Genomic DNA, 20,966 nt, shown 5'->3' on the forward strand with positions numbered 1-20,966 from the left:
CTCTTCCACTTACCTATAGATCCAGTATAGGTGACAACCATCAGTGGATCACTTTGTAGTTCTCACCGGGTAGCCCTGAGTAATCAAAAGCAGTGGCTGACCTTGGTCTATGGGGGAGCCCCTCCCAAGGGGCCACAAAATCAACACATCTGGAGGCTGGCACCAGACCACAATGGAGCAATGCCTGACTAGTTCCAGTAGTGATCCACACAAAGAGTAGTTGCAACAAGTACCCAAGCCTGCTAGGGAAAATCTCACTCAGTGGGGTCAGCCCCAACACAACTCTTATCCTGAGGGTGCAGCCAATTCCCACAATTAGTCAGCCTGAAAGTTAATCCCACTAACTGATCTACTAACAACAATAAAGGCTTGGCAACAACAGAAGATCCACACAACCCACACAAAGTTCACCTCCAGAGCTCCCGGCACCAGGGATCAGGGAGAGTGTGCCAATGGAACACACAGGACACCTTCCACATTAGGCCATCTGTCCAAGGCTGGGAGACGAAACAAATATTCCTGACACATAGAAAAAAACACAGAGAGGCTAATAAAATGAGAAAACAAAGAAACATATCACAAACGAAACAACAAAAGAAAACTCCAGAAAATAATTTAAATGAAATAGAGGTAAGCAACCTACCAGAGTCAGAGTTCAAAATAATGATTATAAGGATGCTCAAGGAACTTATGGGGAGAATGGATGAGCACAATGAGAGCATAAAAAAGGACATAGAAACCATAAAAAAGAACCAGACAGAAATGAGGAATACAATAATGGGATTGAAGAATACACTAGAAGGATTCAACAGTAAATTGAAGGAAGCAGATGATCGAATCAGAAAATTGGAAGACAAGGTAGTAGAATACACCCAATCAGAACAAGAAAAAGAAAAAAGAATTTTTTAAAAATGAGGATAGTTTAAGAGACTTCTGGGAAAACACGAAGCGTAAAAGTATCCGAATCATAGGAGTACCTGAAGAGGAAGAGAGAGAGCAAGGGATTGAGACTCTATTTGAAGAAATAATGATGGAAAACTTCCCTAGCCTGGCAAAGGAATTAGACATATAAGTTCAGGAAGCACAAAGAGTCTCAAACAAGGGGAATTCAAACAGACCTACACCAAGACACATCATAATTAAAATGTCAAATGTCAAAGACAAAGAGAGAATCTTAAAAGCAGCAAGAGAAAGGAAGCTGGTTACTGACAAGGATACCCCCATAAGAATGTCTGCTGACTTGTCAATGGAAACTTTGCAGGCCAGAAGGGAATGACAAAAAATATTCAAAGTTATGAAAAATAAGAATCTGCAACGACGGATACTCTACCCAGCAAGGCTTTCAATTAAAATGAAGGTGAGATAAAGAGCTTCCAAGACAGAAAAAAAGCTTAAGAAATTCATCACCAACAAGCCAGCATTACAAGAAATGTTAAAGGGTCTTCTGTGAAAAGAGAAGGAGTAAAAAAAGAAAATAGAAATAACTAATATGAATAATAAAATGACATTAACGATGTACCTATCAGTAATCACCTTAAATTTAAATGGATTAAATGTTCCAATCAAAAGGAACATTACAATCAAAAGGACATAGGGTAACTGAATGGATAAGAAAACAAGATCCATGCATATGTTGTCTACAAGAGACCCACTTCAGATCAAACGACACTCACAGACTGAAAGTAAAGGGATGGAAAAAGATATTTCACGCAAACAGAAATGAAAAAAAAAAAAGCCAGGGTAGCAATATTTATATCAGATAAAACAGACTTTAAAACAAAGGCTATAATAAAAGATAAAATAAGGCATTACATAATAATAAAGGGATTGATAAATCAAGAGGACATAACCCTAGGAAATATATACGCACCCAACATAGGAGCACCTACATACATAAAGCAATTATTGACCGACATAAAAGGAGAGGTCAATGTACTCATAGTAGGAGACTTTAACACTCTATCTGACACCAATGGACAGATCTGACACCAATGGACAGATCTTCCAGGCAAAGAATCAATAAGGAAACAATGGGCCTAAAAGATACACTAGAACAGATGGATTTAATAGATATTTGCAGAGCATTTTACCCCAAGGCAGCAAAATATACATTCTTCTCAAGTGCACATGGAACATTCTCAAGGATAGATCACATGTTAGGATACAAATCAAGTCTCAATAAATTTAAGAAGATTGAAATCATATCAGCTGTCTTCTCTGATCTCAATGGTATAAACCTAGAAATCAACTACAAGAAAGAAACTAGAAAATACACAAACACGTGGAAGCTAAATAACATGCTACTAAACAATGAATGGGTTATTAATGAGATCAAAGAAGAAATCAAAAGATACTTAGAGACAAATGAAAATGAAAACACAGCGACTCAAAATTTATGGGACACAGCGAAAGCAGTCCTAAGAAGGAAATTCATAGCAATACAGGCTTACCTCAAGAAACAAGAAAAAGCTCAAATAAACAATCTAACCTTCCAATGAAAAGAACTAGAAAAAGAACAGCAAACAAAGCCCAAAGTGAATAGAAGGAAGGAAATAATAAAGATCAGAGTGGAAATAAATGAAATAGAGTCTAGAAAAAACAATATAAAAGATTAATGAAACCAAGAGCTGATTCTTTTAAGGATAAACAAAATTGACGTACCCTTAACCAGACTCATCAAGGAAAAAAAGAGGATTCAAATAAATAAAATCAGAAATGAAAGAGGAGAAATAACCACGAACTCCACAGAAATACAATGGATCATAAGAAAATACTACGAGCAATTATATGCCAACATATTGGACATTCTGGAAGACATGGAGACATTTCTAGAAACATACAATCTCCCAAGACTGAGTCAAGAAGAAACAGAAAATCTGAACTGATCAATTACCACCAATGAAATAGAATCAGCAATCAAAAACCTCCCAAAAAAACAAAAGTTCTAGACCAGATGGCTTCATAGGCGAATTTTACCAAACATTCAAGAAGAATTATCATCTATTCATCACAAACTATTCTAAAAAACCCAAGAGGGAAAGCTACCTAACTCCTTTTATGAGGCCACCATTACCTTGATTCCAAAACCAGGCAAAGACATTACGAAAAAAGAAAACTATAGGCCAATATCTCTTATGAACATTGATGCAAAATTCCTCAACAAAATATTAGCAAACCGAATTCAGCAATACATTTAAAAGATCATACACCATGATCAAGTTGGATTTATTCCTGGGATGCAAGGTTGGTACAAGATCTGCAAATCAATTTATGTGATACACCACATTAACAAGTTGAAAGATAAAAATCATATGATCATATCAATAGATACAGAAAAAGCGTTCAACAAAATCTAGCATTCATTTATGATAAAAACTCTCACCAAAGTGGGAATAGAGGAAACATACCTCAACATAATGAAGGCCATATATGACAAGCCTATATCTAATATCATACTCAATGGGGAAAGGCTAAAAGCATTTTCCTTAAGATCAGGAACAAGACAAGGATGCCCAGTTTCACCGCTCCTCTTGAGCATTGTATTGGAAGTCTTAGCCACAGCAATAAGATAGAGATAAGCAATAAAAAAGAGAAATAAAAGGCATCCGAATTAGAAAGGAAGAAGTAAAACTCTCGTTATTTGCTGATGATATGATATTATACAGAGAGAATCCTAAGGATTCCACCAAAAAACTGTTTGAACTGATCAATGAATTCAGTAAAGTAGCAGGTTACAAAATAAATATTCAGAAGTCAGTGACATTTTTATACACCAATGATGAACTTTCAGAAAGAGAAATTAAGAAAACAATCCCATTTATAATTGCGTCAAAAACTATAAAATACCTGGGAATCAAATTAACCAAGAAGGTAGAAGACCTGTTTTCAGAAAATTATAGTCACTGAAAAAAGAAATTGAAGAAGATACAAATAAATGGAAGCATATGCTATGTTCATGGGTAAGAAGAATCAACATAATTAAAATGACCATACTACCCAAAGCAATCTATAGATTCAATGCAATCCCCATCAAAATACCAATGGCTTTTTTCAGAGAGCTACAATAAATAATCCTAAAATTTATATGGAGCCATAAAAAAAAACCTGAATAGCCATGGCAATCTTGAGAAAGAAGAACAAAGTTGGAGGTATCTATTATCAAACTATACTACAAGGCTACAGTAAGCAAAACAGCATGGTACTGGCATAAAAACACATACTTTGATCAATGGAACAGGATAGAGAGCCCAGAAATAAATCCACCCCTATATGTTCACTTAATATATGACAAAGGAGGTAAGAATATACAATGAGGTAAAGACAGTCTCTTCAATAAATGGTACTGGGAAAATTGGACAGATACATACAAAAAAAAAGAAGCTGGACCATCTTCTTACACCATATACAAGAATAGACTCAAAATGGATTAAAGACTTAAATGTAAGACCTGAAACCATAAAACTTTTAGAAGAAAACAAAGGCAGTAAACTCTCTGATATTACTAACAGAAATTTCTTTTAAAATATATCTCCTCGGGCAAGGGAAACAAACAAAAATATAAACAAATGGGACTACATCAAACTAAAAAGGTTTTGTACAGGAAAGGAAACCATCAACAAAACAAAAAGACAACTGACTGTTTGGGAGAAGATATTTGCTAATGATACATCTGATAAGAGATTAATATCCAAAATATATAAAGAACTTATACAACTCAACAACAACAACAAAATAATCTAATTAAAAATTGGGCAGAAGACTTGAACAGATACTTCTCCAAAGAGGGAATACAGATGGCTAACAGACATATGAAAAGATGCTCAAGGTAACTAATCATCAGAGAAATGCAAATTAAAACCACAATGAGATCGCCTCACACCTGGGAGAATGGCTACCAACAATAAATCAAAAAACAGCAAGTGTTGCTGAGGATGCAGAGAAAAGGGAACCCTCATACATTGTTGGTGGGATTGCAAATTGTACAGCTGCTATAGAAAACAGTATGGAGGTTTCTCAAAAAATTAAAAAAGGACATACCTTTAACCCAGCAATTGCACTTCTGGGTATTTATCCAAAGAAAACCAAAATAATAATTCATAAAGATCTATGTACTCCAATATTCATGGCAGCACAATTTACAATAGCCAAGATATGGAAGCAATTTAAATGCCCATGAACAGATAATAGGATAAAGAAATTATGGTTCATATATACAATGAAATATTACTCATCCATTAAAAAAATGAATCCTACCATTTGCAATGACATGGATGGACCTAGAGGTTATTATGCTGAGTGAAATAAATCAGACAGAGAAAGATAAATACCATGTGATTTCACTTACATTCAGAGTCTAGGGAATGAAAAGAATAAACTAATCAAAAACAGACTCATGAATATAGTGGACAATTTGGTGACGGACAGAGGGGAGGGGGGTTGGGGGCTGGGAGAAGTGGGTGAGGGGTTAAAGAAGTACAAATTAGTAGTTGATAGTTGGGCATGGGGATCATGGCAGAGGGAATGCAGTTAGCATTAATATGATGGCTAAATGGAGAGCCAGGGGAGGGAGGGAGCAATTGGGAGATCATCTTATGAACTATATAGATGTCTAACCAATGTATTGTGTACCTGAAACTAATTTAAATAAATAAATTTATTTAAAAAAAGAGTACATACAGTATGATTCCATTTATATAAAATTCTAGACAATATGAACTAATCTATAATGACAGGAATGGAATTTGGGAAAGTGTGAGAAATATCATAATCGTAGATTACAAACATGCATGAGAAAACTTTGGGAAATGATGGATATTTTCATTATTTTGATTGTATTAATGTTTTCATGGTGTATACATTTGTCAAAACTTAAAAATCGTATGCTTTAAATACATGGCATTAATTATAAGTCATTGTATCTTAATAAATCTGTTGCAAAAGAAACCCCAAGAAGAGAAAATCTGTTACAAAATTAACAAAAATCTAAATATTTTAGGATAAATTCGACATGAAACCTTCAGATTCTATATGAGGAGAATTCTTAAACACTTTTGAGAGAAAAAAAAAAAGTAGACGAATGAATGGTCCAATATCCACTGTTCTTGAATATGATAGTTCAACAATATAACAATGACATTACTCCCTAAGTTAATTTAAAATTTTAATGCAATGCCAATATAAATAACAAGTTACTTTACAGAGTTGAACAAGTTGATACTAAAGTTCATAAGGAAAAAATGCAAGAATAGCAAGGTAAACACTGAAAAATAAAATTAAAAGTGGCGCAGGGAAGGACTAGCTCTATCATTCGATAAAACATACTTTCAGAGTCTATATTTAAAAACATGGGGTACTAGCATATGAATATACAAATAGATCGGTGAAATAGAATAAGCTTTCTGTCCATGAAGAGACCCAATTATATATGGAAAGTTAGTATATGATAAATGTCTGAGCTCTCAAGTTACCAGGGTAAAGCTGGACTTTCTAATAAATGGTGCTGAGATAATAGGGTAGTTGTTTTGAAAAAGACAAAAGTAGATCCATTCATCATACCTTAAACACTATACATGAGAATAAACACCAATGGATTAAGAATCTAAATATAAAAATTAAGTCATATACATACTGGAAAAAAAGGATGTTTAACCTTAGTGTAGGAAAAAACTTCTAACTATGACTCAAAATGGATAGTCCGTAAAGATAAAAGATTAATATATTTGACTGCATAATATTAAAATGTTTTGCATGTCAGAAAGCTCATAAACAAAGTCAAAAGACAACTGACAAACTGAGAAAAAAATATGCCACAATATATATCACAACACATACCACAAAGACTAATATTCTTTTTATTGATATATAATTCACATATAACATTGTGTATGTTTAAGGTGTACAATGTGTTGACCTCATACACTTATATATTGCAATATGATTCTCACTACCTCTATCATGTCGCATAACTACCATTTCATTTTTGATAAGAAAATTTAAGATCCAGGCTCTTAGCAATCTGAAGCATATAATACAGTATTGTTGGCTGTGATACTATGTTACCTATGCATTAGATTTTCAGAACTTATTCATCTTTTTACTGCAAGTTTTTACCCTTAGACCAACATCTCCCCAATTTCCCCATACCCTAGCCACTGGTAACCACCATTCTACTCTCTGTTTCTATAAGTTTGACTTTTTTAGATTCCACATATAAGTGAGATCACACAGTATTTATCTTTCTCTGTCTAACTTATCTCGCATATCACAATGCCTTCCAGTTCCTTAATATAAAATTTTTAATTGATGAACCAAAAAAAAAACTATAATAGAAAATTGTGAAAAAAAATGAATAGACAGTGTATATAGATATACACTGTGGACCCCTGAACAACACAGGTTTAAACTAGGCAGGTCCACTTATATGTGGATTTTATTTTCAAAAAATCATATACTGTTTTCAATCCATGTCTTCGAGTCAGCGGATGCAGAGGGCCAACTGCATTGGTCCACACCATGCTATAAGGGACTTGAGCATCTGTAGGTTTGAATATGCATGGGCACCTAGAACCAATCCTCCATAGATACCGAGGGACAGCTAAGTTTTTGGATAGTTAAAAGTTATACATCGATTTTCAACTGCACAGGGGGTCACTGCCCCTAACTCTCACATTATTCAAAGATTAACTGCATATATATAGAGGGAGATATTTTATGTTTGAGGAAGATATATATATATATGTGTGTGTGTGTGTGTGTGTGTGTGTGTGTGTGTGTGTGTGTATCTTCTATCACTCTCTAATAATGAGTGAGTTTTGATATTTTTTATGTATACATGTATATATACATATATATACATATACATGTATACATAAAAAATATCAAAACTCACTCATTATTAGAGAAATGCAAATTAGAACAACATTGAGATACCATTTCAAATGGACAAAACTTCAAAAGCATGGCAAATGGACAAAACTTCAAAAGCATGGCAACACATTTCATTTGTGAGGCTAAGGGAAAACAGGCACTCTCATACATTGCTGGTGAAAATGCAAATTAGTATAATAATTCTAGAGATAAACTTGGCAATATTTAACGAAACTGCTTACGCACTTACCTTTTGACTCAGCAATTCCAATACTAGGAAACTACCCTGAAGTTGCACCTTCAACAATACAAAAATACATATGCACAAGGTTATTCATTGTAGCATTGTTTATAATTGCAAAATATTGTAAGCAATCTAAATGCCCATACATAGGAGAGTGGCTAAAAAAACGGTGGTATATGCATCCATACAATGAAGTGCTATGCAGCTGTTAAAAGAAAGAAAAAGAATGAGAGAGGAAGGAAGGAAGGAAGGAAGGAAGGAAGGAAGGAAGGAAGGAAGGAAGGAAGGAAGGAAGAGAGGAAGGGAGAGAGGGAAGGATGGGAGGAGGGAGGGAGGAAGGAAGAAAGGAAAGATCTTTAAATGACAGTATCAAGGTGCAAAAGAGTATCTATAATATGGTACACTTCTTGTAAGAAAAAGGATATAAGAAAATACACACATATCTGCTCCTTTGAGAAAGAGAAATATAGGAAGAATAAACCAGAAACTAAAGGTTTATGTCTCCTACAGGGAATCCTCAGCAAAATGGGAAAGAAAGGGGACATGGAATGTATTAGTAGGAATGAGGAAGAGGTTATGCTTCTCTGATTATACTTTTGATATAGCTTTGATTCTTAGAAACATGTTTCACATATCTTCCTCAATAGATAACTGAAATAAAGCAAGATATGAGAACAACCCAAAATAGAATACAAACAATAATAAATGAATCTAAATGTATTACAAATGAATAACATAACTACACTGAAGGAGATAGGGAAGAAAAGTCCTAATATAAGTATCTTTGCAAAAGAGTATTTTGACTAGATACTGTAAGGCAGCAGTCCCCAACCTTTTTGACACCAGGGACTGGTGATCCTATAAGAATCTAATGCCTGATGATCTGAGGTGGAGTTGAGGGGAGCAGCTGCAAATACAGATGAAGCTCCACTCCCTCTCTCACTGCTCACCTCCTGCTGCATGGCCTGGTTCCTTAAAGGCCATGGACTGGTACTGGTCTGCAGCCCAGTGGTTGGGACCACTGCTCTAAGGCTAGAGACAAAAAGAACTTCACACAAATATTGCACTCTAGTTATTAAATCTGGTTCTCACAGGCATATGGGTTTGCAATTTTGAAATTATTTTATATGATATCTAGAGCTGAACAAATAGGTAAACATATTTTAGATAATGAGAGCCAGGCTTCTCACTCTCAGGGTTCCAAATAAGGAAGGTTTTAGAATAACCTTTGTGGAGTTATATTGGAATTGGAGATCTCAGAAAGAACTCATGATTTTATATATACATATTACAGAGATGATAGATCAGATAGAAATGGATATATACATACACACATATTACAGAGATGATACATACATATTACAGGAATGATAGATCAGAAAAATATAGAGATATATACATATATGTCTCCATATTTTTGAGATCACTACAGAAATAAATACAGATATGTGTGTACACAGGGTTTAGCATACACACATATATATCCTAGCTCTGTCTACTGAGTGAAACTAGAAGCAGTGATACGCCAATAGCAATGAGCATAATTACTGTCCAGATCTTGGTTTCTAAAACATCATTCTCCAATAAAAGGAATCAGGGCTCCTTGGAAAGGTGGTTAATTCCAGGAATGGGGTAACATGACTACAAGATGATTTCATTATATGCAGAATCTAAGGAACAAAACAAACAAACTAAATGAAAACAGATTCACAGATACAGAGGATAATCTGGTGATTGCCAGTTGGAAGGGGGATTGGGGGGCTGTCAGAAAAAGGTGAAGGGATGAAGAAGTACAAATTAGTAGTTACAAAATAGTCACGGGGACATAGAGTACAGCATAGGGAATATAGGCAATAGTATTGTAATAGCTCTGTGTAGAACCAGATGGGTGATAGAGTAATAGCAGGATCACTTCATAAACTATATAAATGTTTAACCAATGTACTCTATACATGAAACTAATTTTTTTTTTTAAAAAAAAAAAAAGAAGACTACAAGATGAGCCTGGAACATTTTATGGCACCAGAAAAGAAGGAAGTACTCAGAAAAGAATGGAGGAGAGGGGTGTCTGTGAAAAGCACACATAAGCTAACCTGAAAAAGATCTCAACGGCCAAAGATGGAACAATTTGAGGAATAAAATGAATAATGATAGTATTGGATTATAACCCACAGAATAAAATAAATATCTATGAGTCTATGTTGATAAAAATAAATAATTAAATGTATAAACAAGTGAGTGAGAATGGAAAGTTCTCCCTTACTGAAGAATTTCAATTTTAAAATGTAGAAAGAATGAGAGAAATGCAAAATCATCATAGGACAAATACCACTGCCATTATTGTGGGCAAGATCCATTGATAAATGCTAAAATCATTGTGAAAAGTTTTCATTGTTGATTGAAAGTTTGAGGAGAAACAGGATATTACCATAGTTTAAAAATATCTCTCTCAAGGCATTTATTAATTCCAAAGGGAAAAATAGCACCTTTACAGTAGAGAAACTTGGCAGACACCATCCTAATCAAGTAATCAATGTTAATATCACCAGTAATAAAATGTATTGACATTCTGTACCTGCCTGATAAGATGCAATGAAAAGAACTTAATTTCTATACTATTCTTGTCAAAAATGCATAACCTCAAACTATTCATGGGAAAACAACAGAAAAACACAAATTACAGGTTCTACAATATAATTAACCAGTATCTTCAAAAGTTTCATGGCCACAAAAAAAAAAAAAAAGGAAAAACTGGGGAACTGTCACAGATTGGAGGGAAAAATTGAGACACAATGATATGCAACATGGAATCTTGGAAGAGAAAAGGTGTATTTGGGGGAAAGCTCGTAAAATTCAAATGAGCTCTGTAGCTTAGGTAATTATATTGTACCAATGTTAATTTCCTACTCTGGACAACTGTGCTGTGCTTATATGAGATATTAACATTAGAAAAATTTGTGTGAAACACATATCTGAACTTTTTTACTACTTTTGCAATTTTCCTGTAAGTCTAAAATTATTTCAAAATGAAAAGTTAAAAATAATTTCGTGTGTGTAGGCAGTGGAGAGAAAGAGGAGAGAGAGGGAGAGAGAGAGAGAGAGAGAGAGAGAGAGAGAGAGAGAGAGAGAGAGAGAGAGAAATGTGACAAAGATCACCCAAGATGCATGACAGTAATCAAATATGACATGCTAAATAGCATAAAGGTGAATGCCTATCTTCTGGAGATATGAGAAAAGCAAAGGTAATGGCACCAAGCCTTTTTAAGTTACCCAAATAGCACTATTTTTATGATATCTGATACACTGAATGATAAACCTAAATGATATTAGTCTAGTCAAACATGACAAGCCTGCACAGGTTTAGTGAAAGCAGACATGGGCAGGCATTACCTCAAGACCAGAACCAGGTGACAACACAAAAAGAGAGGCGAAAACTCTCCTTTATTGAGAAAGAAATGATCATTCCCCCTGAGTCTGAAGGTCTCCAGAATTCCCAACTCTGATGTGTGAAGTCATCTACCCATGGAGACAGGTACTGAGTAGTAACAAAGAGTTTAATGGCTAAGTTCTTTTGCTACTATCTATTTACTGTGTTGGTTACATTCTTACCAACTTCCTTTTGTTGATCTTGGAGTAGTGCCCTCATGCTTAAAAGCCACTTCAAAAGATGGATTGTTCAAATATATTTGTTCTGCTTTTTATTTTTTTCATTCTGAAGAATTTTCCTTTTATTATCTTACTGCTACACATGCTATCACCCTTGATTCAGACGGAAAATATATGCCTTGCCCCTAATGCAATACCCTGCAAATACTTTTAGCCTCTGAACATTTTTACCAAGAGCAGCCATTTTAAAAGTGGAGTTTGCTAACATTACTTTTGCTGATGAACTGCCTCCATGCTAGATGTATGAGTGTTAAGAGCTTTAAATTATGCAACATGATAAGTCAGACAATAATTAAAGACTATTATATAATCATTTTTTTGCATTTCAAGCATGACAGGAAATCAATAATAATGGTAGCAAACAGTGGCTACAATCTTTTGAATTAAAAGAAGAGAAATGACTCTGTGAATAGTGATTGTGAAAGCAAGGACAGGGGAGAAGGTTTCTTTTGTGGCAGAACAGTTCCAATGCAGAATGATTATGAAATGCTTTTATTAAAAGTCAATTGATGTCATATCTGCTAAGGTACATTCTGTCCTAGCTGAGGTTTCCTAGAATCTGAGGAAGCTTATGTACCAATGCATTATTCAAGAGGATAAAATCTCAGGAAAGCAAGAATGAGGGAGAAAGAAAAGTGGGGCATGGAAGGTGGGAGAGCATATGCAGGTGGTGTGTTATAAGCTGGCCACAGCTTCTCAAGAAAACCCAGCTGGTTCTGTTATGTGGGAAGTTTTCAGAGAAGCCACACATTGAAGCTCTTTCTATGTCCTCTCTCATTCGTTGAAGTCCACCCCACAGAGCTTTATTTTCCCCTACACTCAGGGCAGCTACTGAGGGTCTCCATTGGCCCAGCAGGGTTACAGCTGGGCACTGGAGCTGCTGCAGCTCCAGGCATGATAATCATGGTTGAAGCTGTGTGGACAGCCTGGCTCTTGACCCCGGGGAAGGCTGAGACAATCAGTGGTAATAAGAGATGAGGCAAAGTGTCAGTGGGGCTTACAGACAGCAGAAGCAATAATGTGAGCCTTCACTGGATTGCTCTAGCCAGGAAGTGAGGCAAGCGGCCAAAGCATTTGAACAGTTCGGTGGGTTTGTTCCCTGAGCAGCAGATTCTGAGCTGAAGATCAGCATGCAGGAGTTCTCTGAGGGAACACTCTTGGATTCAACCTCTGTGGGAAGGAAAGATAAAGAACTGGGAAGTCAGTCCATAATTCAATCTCAAAACTCAGCCAATCTTTTAGGAAGCTCTTAAATTGGGGTAAGGAAGGCTGGGCCTAAAGGCAACAATCTGTGGGTCGCCATGGAAAGGGGTGTGACCTTGGGCAAAGTGGCTCTCTTCAGGTGAGGCAATCCCTAAAGGGGTAAACCAGGGGAATAAGCCCTTTATTCTTGAAGGAGGATCTGGGCAGTGCATTGTTATCACCATAGGATAAGATAGAAAAATATTTGCTGTTTTTAAGCTTCAGGGCAGCTGTATGATGAACACAATACAGACCCTTACAGTTTGGCCTTAAAAGTGTTAGTGCTAGGCTTAGGCAAGCAGCACCAGATCAGCTGCCTAAAATCTATTCTACAGATTGAGTGTCAAGGAGGAACTGTGGACAGGCCATGGGCTCAGGTGTCATTGCAACCCAACAGCCTCCATATGGTTCTGGACTACATCATTGCAAAGTTTGGACCATGGGTTTCTGACATCCACATGCCCTGGGCCTTTAGGAGGTACTGGTCTTCATGAGGTTGATAGGGGCAAAAGTTCCAGAAATATCAATCACAGTTTCAGGTCAGAATCTGCTGAGGACAACTCTCTAGCTGAAACAAATATGAGGATAAAAGGAGACACCTTCTCTAGAAGAAGGGTTTCTTAGGCCTCAGCAACCCCGCGGCAAGAGGTGGAAGCTACAGTCATTGTGATACATGATTGAAAATGCTTATTCATAAAAGAGTGTAGGAACCTTGTCACCAGAGAGATACCACCTGCATACAGCCCAGGCTGCTAGATATAAGGGCCAGGGGGAGATAGAAATTAAGAGGTACCAGATATATTGTTTGCAAAAAAAGAGCAAATAAAATCTGGAGTCTGTGACTGGCATCATTTCAAACTCCCACACTTTTCAAGAAGCCATCAATGTCTGGAGTAACAGAGTATGACCCAGACTTTTCCCACTAAAGTTACAATTAATACTTAACATCAACATTCACCTCTGGGTGGGGAATTTCCCCAGAGGAGTTTAGGTCCACAGGTCAAGGCACAGGACAACTGGTATATATGGCCTGGTGTTGGGGACAAGTTGAAACCCATAAGAATGTCTTTGCCTTCATCTTCCTCCAGATACCACTGAGTCTCTATTCTGTCTTTGGTGATGGTAAGCCAGGACTAGATGGCACCAGCATTATGCTATGGGATTTCATTTTGTTTGGAAAAATTGCTTTATCATTATAAGTTGCTAAATGTTATTGATGTTAGTCAATGTTATGATAATCTGTGCTTCCTGTTCACCGTCTAGACTCTTTAAAAAAGAAACATAATAGAGGCCAATTTAACTTCTAGGTCCCAAAAGAAATACTCATTCTTAGGAAAGACACCCCAGGGCCTGGTGCTCAAGGCTTTGGTAACTCTGACTAGACATTGAGAAACTTTCTGGTTAACAGTGGGCAGAATAAGAAATTGGCAAAGCCCTTAATCTCTGGATTTTAACTAGAAGTTTTAATTTTTGAACTTTAAAATTATGACACACAAGAGACATGGATTTATCCCTGGGTAATTCACAGCACAGGAAATTTATATTCAAATATGGGATATCTATCTATCTATCATCTATCTATCTATCTATCATCTATCTATCTATCTATCTATCTATCTATCTATCTATCTATCTATCTATCTATCATCTATCTATCTATCATCTATCTATCTATCTATCTATCTATCTATCTATCTATCTATCTATCTATCATCTACCTATCTATTTGCATTTTGTTTTTGGTATCTTTGTGATACCATTTAACTTCATTGTAGAAACTCTATTAAGTGGGTAGGACAATGCGGCTGGACCTAATTTGGGATGGGAAGTAGAATAGGGAGTAGATTTTCATCCGTGAAGCAACCTTGGAGTAAATCTAATTAATGTGTAATTCTAACCCATTTTAGAACCTTCCTTTTGTAAAATCTGCATTGTCCATTAGTGCTCAAGGGATATCTCCACAAAAGCAGAATTTGGTATTGTGGGAGTAGTTTGGCAAACATGAGTGGAACCACTGAGCTCTTCCAATGGGGAACCAGCCACACCAATGGTTGATCATAGGCTTTATAGTTCATTTAGTGGTATGAGAGCAAAAAACATGGGAAATATTATCATTATTGGCATAATGGATATTGTTGTCGCTCATCTATACCATGTTCTCTAACATCAACACATCTAACATTTTAATCTCCATCAGCCATATTTCTGTCTATATCCATTGATATAGGGTTCAGGCATGAGAAATAAGAGTGTTATATTTTAACCCCTTCAATCCACAACAGCTATAATTATATTATGTTATGTTATTTGATATTACATATAGGAGAGGTGGGGGGAAGGAAGGAGGAAGAATGTGCCTGTGGTTCACAATTTTGGACATAATCAGTGAAAAATTCTCACATTCTCATCATTGGAAGAAAGTTTTGATTTAGAAAACACAGTTAATCAAAACCAAGTCCAATGAACATGGTGAACAATTCTAGTGTGGGTTACAGGGCTGCTTCTTCTTAGGATGATGAAAAATGGTATGAGAGAATGAGAGAAAAATGGGGAATGAGATGGGATTAAAAGGAAGTGGATAACTCTTGTGGATATTTCATATACTAGTCCTGCCAGTGATCTCAACAGCATAATTCTAAAAATGTTTGAGTCAATGAAAGCCCCTTTGGAATAAGTATTTATTTGGTCTTTCAAGGTGGTTATTTTGAACCATAACAGTCATTTGGATATTCAAATTCTACCTGGCATTTGTAAGGTCGCCGTACAAGGTATTGCTCCCAAAGGGGGCACTTTTGAGAGTAAGAGGGGCATTATTAATAATTATGATGGAACAAAGGCTAAAATCAGGACTCTCCCAGGCAAATTAATGTATACTGTTACCCTAGATATGTGTAAAAACACCATCACCATCGTCATTCCTTATAGTCACCTTTTTAAATACCATCAGATAACTTGTTTCAAAGGATTTCCATTTTAGGTCCTATAAAAAGAGAAACATTTATTAAAATTTCTCATTAATATAGTATCATATTTAGATAGTGGAGAAGAACAACATTCCTTTTACACAGGTGAAGAGGACCAGAATATGCCATCCCAAAATATGCCACATTGGCAAAAGAATCATTTTGAGCTAAAAGAAATTGAGAAACAGCAGACCCAAGAAAAATTTTTACCTCCCCTTGACTAAAAATAAAGTACAAATTTCCTATTTTGTAAAGAATATTCATATTTATATAGGAAATTTTCTTATTTCCATTCATAGAGATGTCTGGCGCCAGGAAGAGAGCTAATCCCAGGGACAATTCTTAACACCTATCTGGGAGACTCGTATCTGCTTCTTTTGCCATACATTTCATTCCCTCGCCTTCCCATAAATTACCTCCCCTGCTCAAAAACTCCAAATCTCTTTTCCTTTGTTTAGTCTAAGATGGTATATAAGCCTTAATCATCTGACTGCCTCCATGAGCCACATTTCTCTTTGTGAACTCCTATGTGTATATGTATATAATTAAAACTGTTTTTCATCTTATTAATCTGTCTTTTATCAGTTCAGTTCATGGGCTCCAAACGCTGAACCTAGGAGAGTAGAGGCAAAAGTTTTTACCTCCCCTATACCAGCTGCACAGTGAACAGAAATGCCAAAATGAGTATAAGAAAGGAAAAATTTAGTCAATCAACCAGAATTTACTTACTAGATATTTTGACTAGTTGGGATGATATTTCTTCCCTAGTGTTATGAGCAAGAAAAGCGGCTACCGAAGTAACTCTCTCGAATACATTTGTGTCTCTCCACAATGCCAGCTTTACTGAGTGGAACTTTCACAGATAAACTGATCAGGTACCCATACAGGTTAACACACAACACACAGATTGAGGAAATACAGTCTTACATGACAGAGTGAAGAGATGCATGGAGTGGAGAGCTGCATGTCAGTCCCAAGCCAGTGGCTAGCACAGGTCAGAAAGTCAGAGGTTTGGGCTCTAGTGCATCCATCCATGATGCTATCGGGTTAGGTTTGAGCATCGTCTGTCTAAGGTGTTCAGCTTATATGGACCTACGAGGTGAGATCTGCATGCTTATCAGCTCCTACAGATGGGGGCTGATGTTTCTGTGGTTTGGGGCATTCCAGTTACACCCTAAGGATATTCCCATTATGTGCGAGTTGACACTGTTGTGGCTCCCATGGAATCCATTTTGTAATGCCCCAAAAGTCTTTATTTCTTTATGCTCTATACACCTAGAGAGCCTGAATTCCCTGGTTTTATTGGACCTAAGTAAATTGTCTTAGTGTCCTCTAGCACTGATTAGATGAAGCTGAGGTGGACACTGTGATGTGCTGCCCAGATCCTCCTTCAGAAATGAAGAACTTATTCCACAGCTACTGGGAATACCACCCACAATAGTTCTCCCTCCATTCATCTCCCTTTAGGGATTGCTTTGGTTTAAAAAAAAAAAGAAAAAGAAAAACTCTCTTACTCAAGGTCCAACCAAGGAGTACCATGTCCAATGCTTGAACAATCCAGGAAGTATAAAGGCCTATCCACCTTGTTTAAAACTGAGACAACTCTGGAGAGCTATTCCAGTTCCAGAACTCCCCAGGACATCAGCCAAGGGCTTCATCAACTTCTCCCTCGACATAGTCATGTTTCCTTCCCCTCCTTTCAAGTTCAATCACTTCTTAAACTTTTCTATCCTTAGCCACTTTTCACCAGATTCTTACCTCCATTCAATCTACTAAAACTCAGGAGCATATTATAGGCCTTGCTTTCTTGCTGAATTATTTGTGGCATTGTGAGAATCTGTCTGTAGCATCACAATAGTGCTGGATAACTATAAATTCTTTTTATAGTAAGCTTCTTCTGAAGCAGTTGGAATTAAAATTGGAAACATGCAGGCCTTGAGTGTTAAGCTTGAGATGATGAGCAGGAAGTGGTAAATGAATAACTACTTTGTTGGATCATATTCTCATTTTACAATTCTTTAGAACAAAGACATTTGCAGCCACAAGACTTGTTACCTAGTGGTATAGTTATGCCAATGCCAATGATAATTGTACCAAACTAAAAGCCTACTTGAATCCATCACTTGGAAGTATAAAGAAACCTCAGACATTTCAGGATTTACTGATTTTTTTTTTTTCTGGATAAACTATGACTTAGTAAGGGAAGTTTAGAAAATGATTCAGGGTATCAACTAAAATAAAATACTTTAAACAATGGCATAAATGGATCAGTGTTCTCTTGATTACAGATAAAATCTACTCTTTTTTTTTTTAAGAGAAAGTACATTTAAGACAAAAGTCTTCAAGGGTCCTTTCAAACTCCCAAATGTCTGACTAGGATTTTAAATAACAATAGATCAGAGAAGAAACCCTCTCAACACACTATAATATACTTATCTGCATTAATTATTACACTAGGCTAAATGAACTAATCCTGAATGCTCAACAACATTATTAGTAGAGGCAGCTCTATTCAAAGCTCTGACTTTACGCCTAGTAATTATGCTTGATTACAGGTATAAAAAGTTTTCTATAGTGTGTGTCTTATAAAATCTACTGTGAGTGTTAATCACATTTCATCTCACGTGGAGTATTAGGCATGTGTGTAGATAGGGTAGAATTCATCGTAAAGCACTAATTAGGTGAATATAAAACATGAGGCAGAAACCAAATAAGTGGGCACGATTTTATTGACAGCAGTTAGAATTGCCTTATGAGATTACTCTGAAGAGTTCAGGTTCTAGTTAAATTATTTATGGTTAAGTGTTACAAGGCTTCAAAGAATGTATAAACAATAACCGACTCCAATTTTTCATGGATTCTATAATTATTTAGTGTTCTTGAGTTCAGTTAACTTCTAAAAGTACAGATCTGTTTCAGAAATAGATTTTGGAGAGTGCTTAAAAATTTCAAAAAATCTATTAGTCAAATAATCACCAATGAATGGACAGTAGTTCAAATTTAGTAAACTATAATTCAAGCAACTCTATAGTTCACAATAACTCCCAGAATAGCTTAATTCAACACTGATCCAAGTTTACCCTATGACCACTCCCTTGCAGAGCTCTGTCAACTATCTGCATTCCTACAACTGGGGGTGGAAGGAAATTGTGTAAAAAGTCAATAATGAAAGGGGTAAAAAGCATTTTCAGAACCTGATTTTCCCCATTCCTTACTCTAGTGCTCAGAGCAATGGGAGGGGAGAAAGAGAATACATGTATTTCAAAGGAAACTATAAAAGTTTATCCACATTTAGATAACTCCAGAAGGTATAAGTTTTACACAGGTCATGGAACCACCCACTTCCATTCAGGAGGTAGTCACACCTATTTTTATGTCTAAAATAAACCTATACAATTGGAAATATTGTGGAGGAAAGGGAGTCAAAGGTTAATACGTATTTGCAACCAGAGCAGAGAGAAAAGAGGAGTACTATTTGTAGAATAAAGGAATGAAACAGTGTTCAAAGGAAACATTCACAAATATGCTCTTGAGGAAAATATTAATACAAATGAATATGAGGTATTCTTCAACAAATTGATGGAAAAGAATAATCTTACAAAGTTCATCTTTATTCAAAATATATTTTCTTTTTTTCTCCCCAGCAAGCTAGAAGCCAGTGCCTCTTAGCAACATTATTATCCTGTGAGATCTCACCAAAAGTATAGCTAAAAATAGGTCCATATGTACCTTTGACAATATGATTGTTTAATAACAGCTGAAATTTGCTGTGTGCTTGTAATACAAAATTTAACCAGGTTTACCATTATATCTGGTGTTGTATATAAAACTGTGTGTACTATTTAAAAATTTCTGACAGATTTATAAAATTAACCATAGCACAGGAACTCTATGCTAATGCAATGAGTGAATGACCGAGCATGTGACTTTCAGCCTACATTACTGGAAAACACTTCCTTTCATGTATTCTTGAAACTTAATCTCCTATTTTATCTTCCCAGGAAAAGTGCTGATAGTAGAACAGAATCTATGAAATTCTCCCCTGAGAAAATATTCCCTTTTAAGTGGAGAGTAAAAAAACTTCAGCTTTTTCCTAATTTTTTAAAATAGCTTTTCTGAAGAATAATTTACATACTGTAAAATTCACCAGTTTTTAATGTACAAGATAATGATATTTATTATAGTTAAAGAGTTGTACAACTATCATTACAATTCAACTTTACAATATTTCCACCACTCCAAAAAGATCCCTCATACCCATTTGTAGTCACTCCCGATTCCTATCTCCAGCCCCAGGCAACCAATAGTTTGACAAACTTTTATCTTTTCTGGACATTTCATGTAAGTGGAATCATATTGTATGTGGTTATTTTGTCACTGGCTTCTTTCACTTAATATGGTATTCTTGAGTTTCATTCATGTTGTAGCACAAATCAATGCTTTGTTCCTTTTAATGGCTGAATATTATTCCATTGTATGAATATACCACATTTTGTTTAACCATTCAAAAGTTGATGCATATTTGGGTTGCTATTATAAATAATGCTGCTATGAACATTTGTATGCAAGTCTTTCTGTGGACATATCTTTTCATTTCTTTTGGATAGATATCTAGGAGTGAAATTGTTAGATCTAATGATAGATTTATGTTTAACTTTTTTAGAAACTGTCAAACTATTTTTCAAACTGACTCTACCATTTCACATTCCCATCAGAATTATATGAGAGTTCCAGTTTCTTCACATCCTTGCCAACACTTATTATTATTGTCTGTCTTTTTGATCATAGCTATTCTATTGGGTGGGAAGTGGTATCTTGTTGTTTTAATTTACATTTCCCTTATGACTACTGAGGTTGAGTATCTTGTTCATATGTTTATAGTACATTAGTACATCCTTTTAGTGAAATGTCTATCCAAACCTTTAGCCTGTATTTCAAATTGGAACATTTGTATTATTATTGAGCTGAAAGGATATTTTATATAT

Source organism: Pteropus vampyrus, unplaced genomic scaffold (genome assembly GCF_000151845.1).
Source record: "Pteropus vampyrus isolate Shadow unplaced genomic scaffold, Pvam_2.0 Scaffold387, whole genome shotgun sequence".
Classification (NCBI taxonomy): domain Eukaryota; kingdom Metazoa; phylum Chordata; class Mammalia; order Chiroptera; family Pteropodidae; genus Pteropus; species Pteropus vampyrus.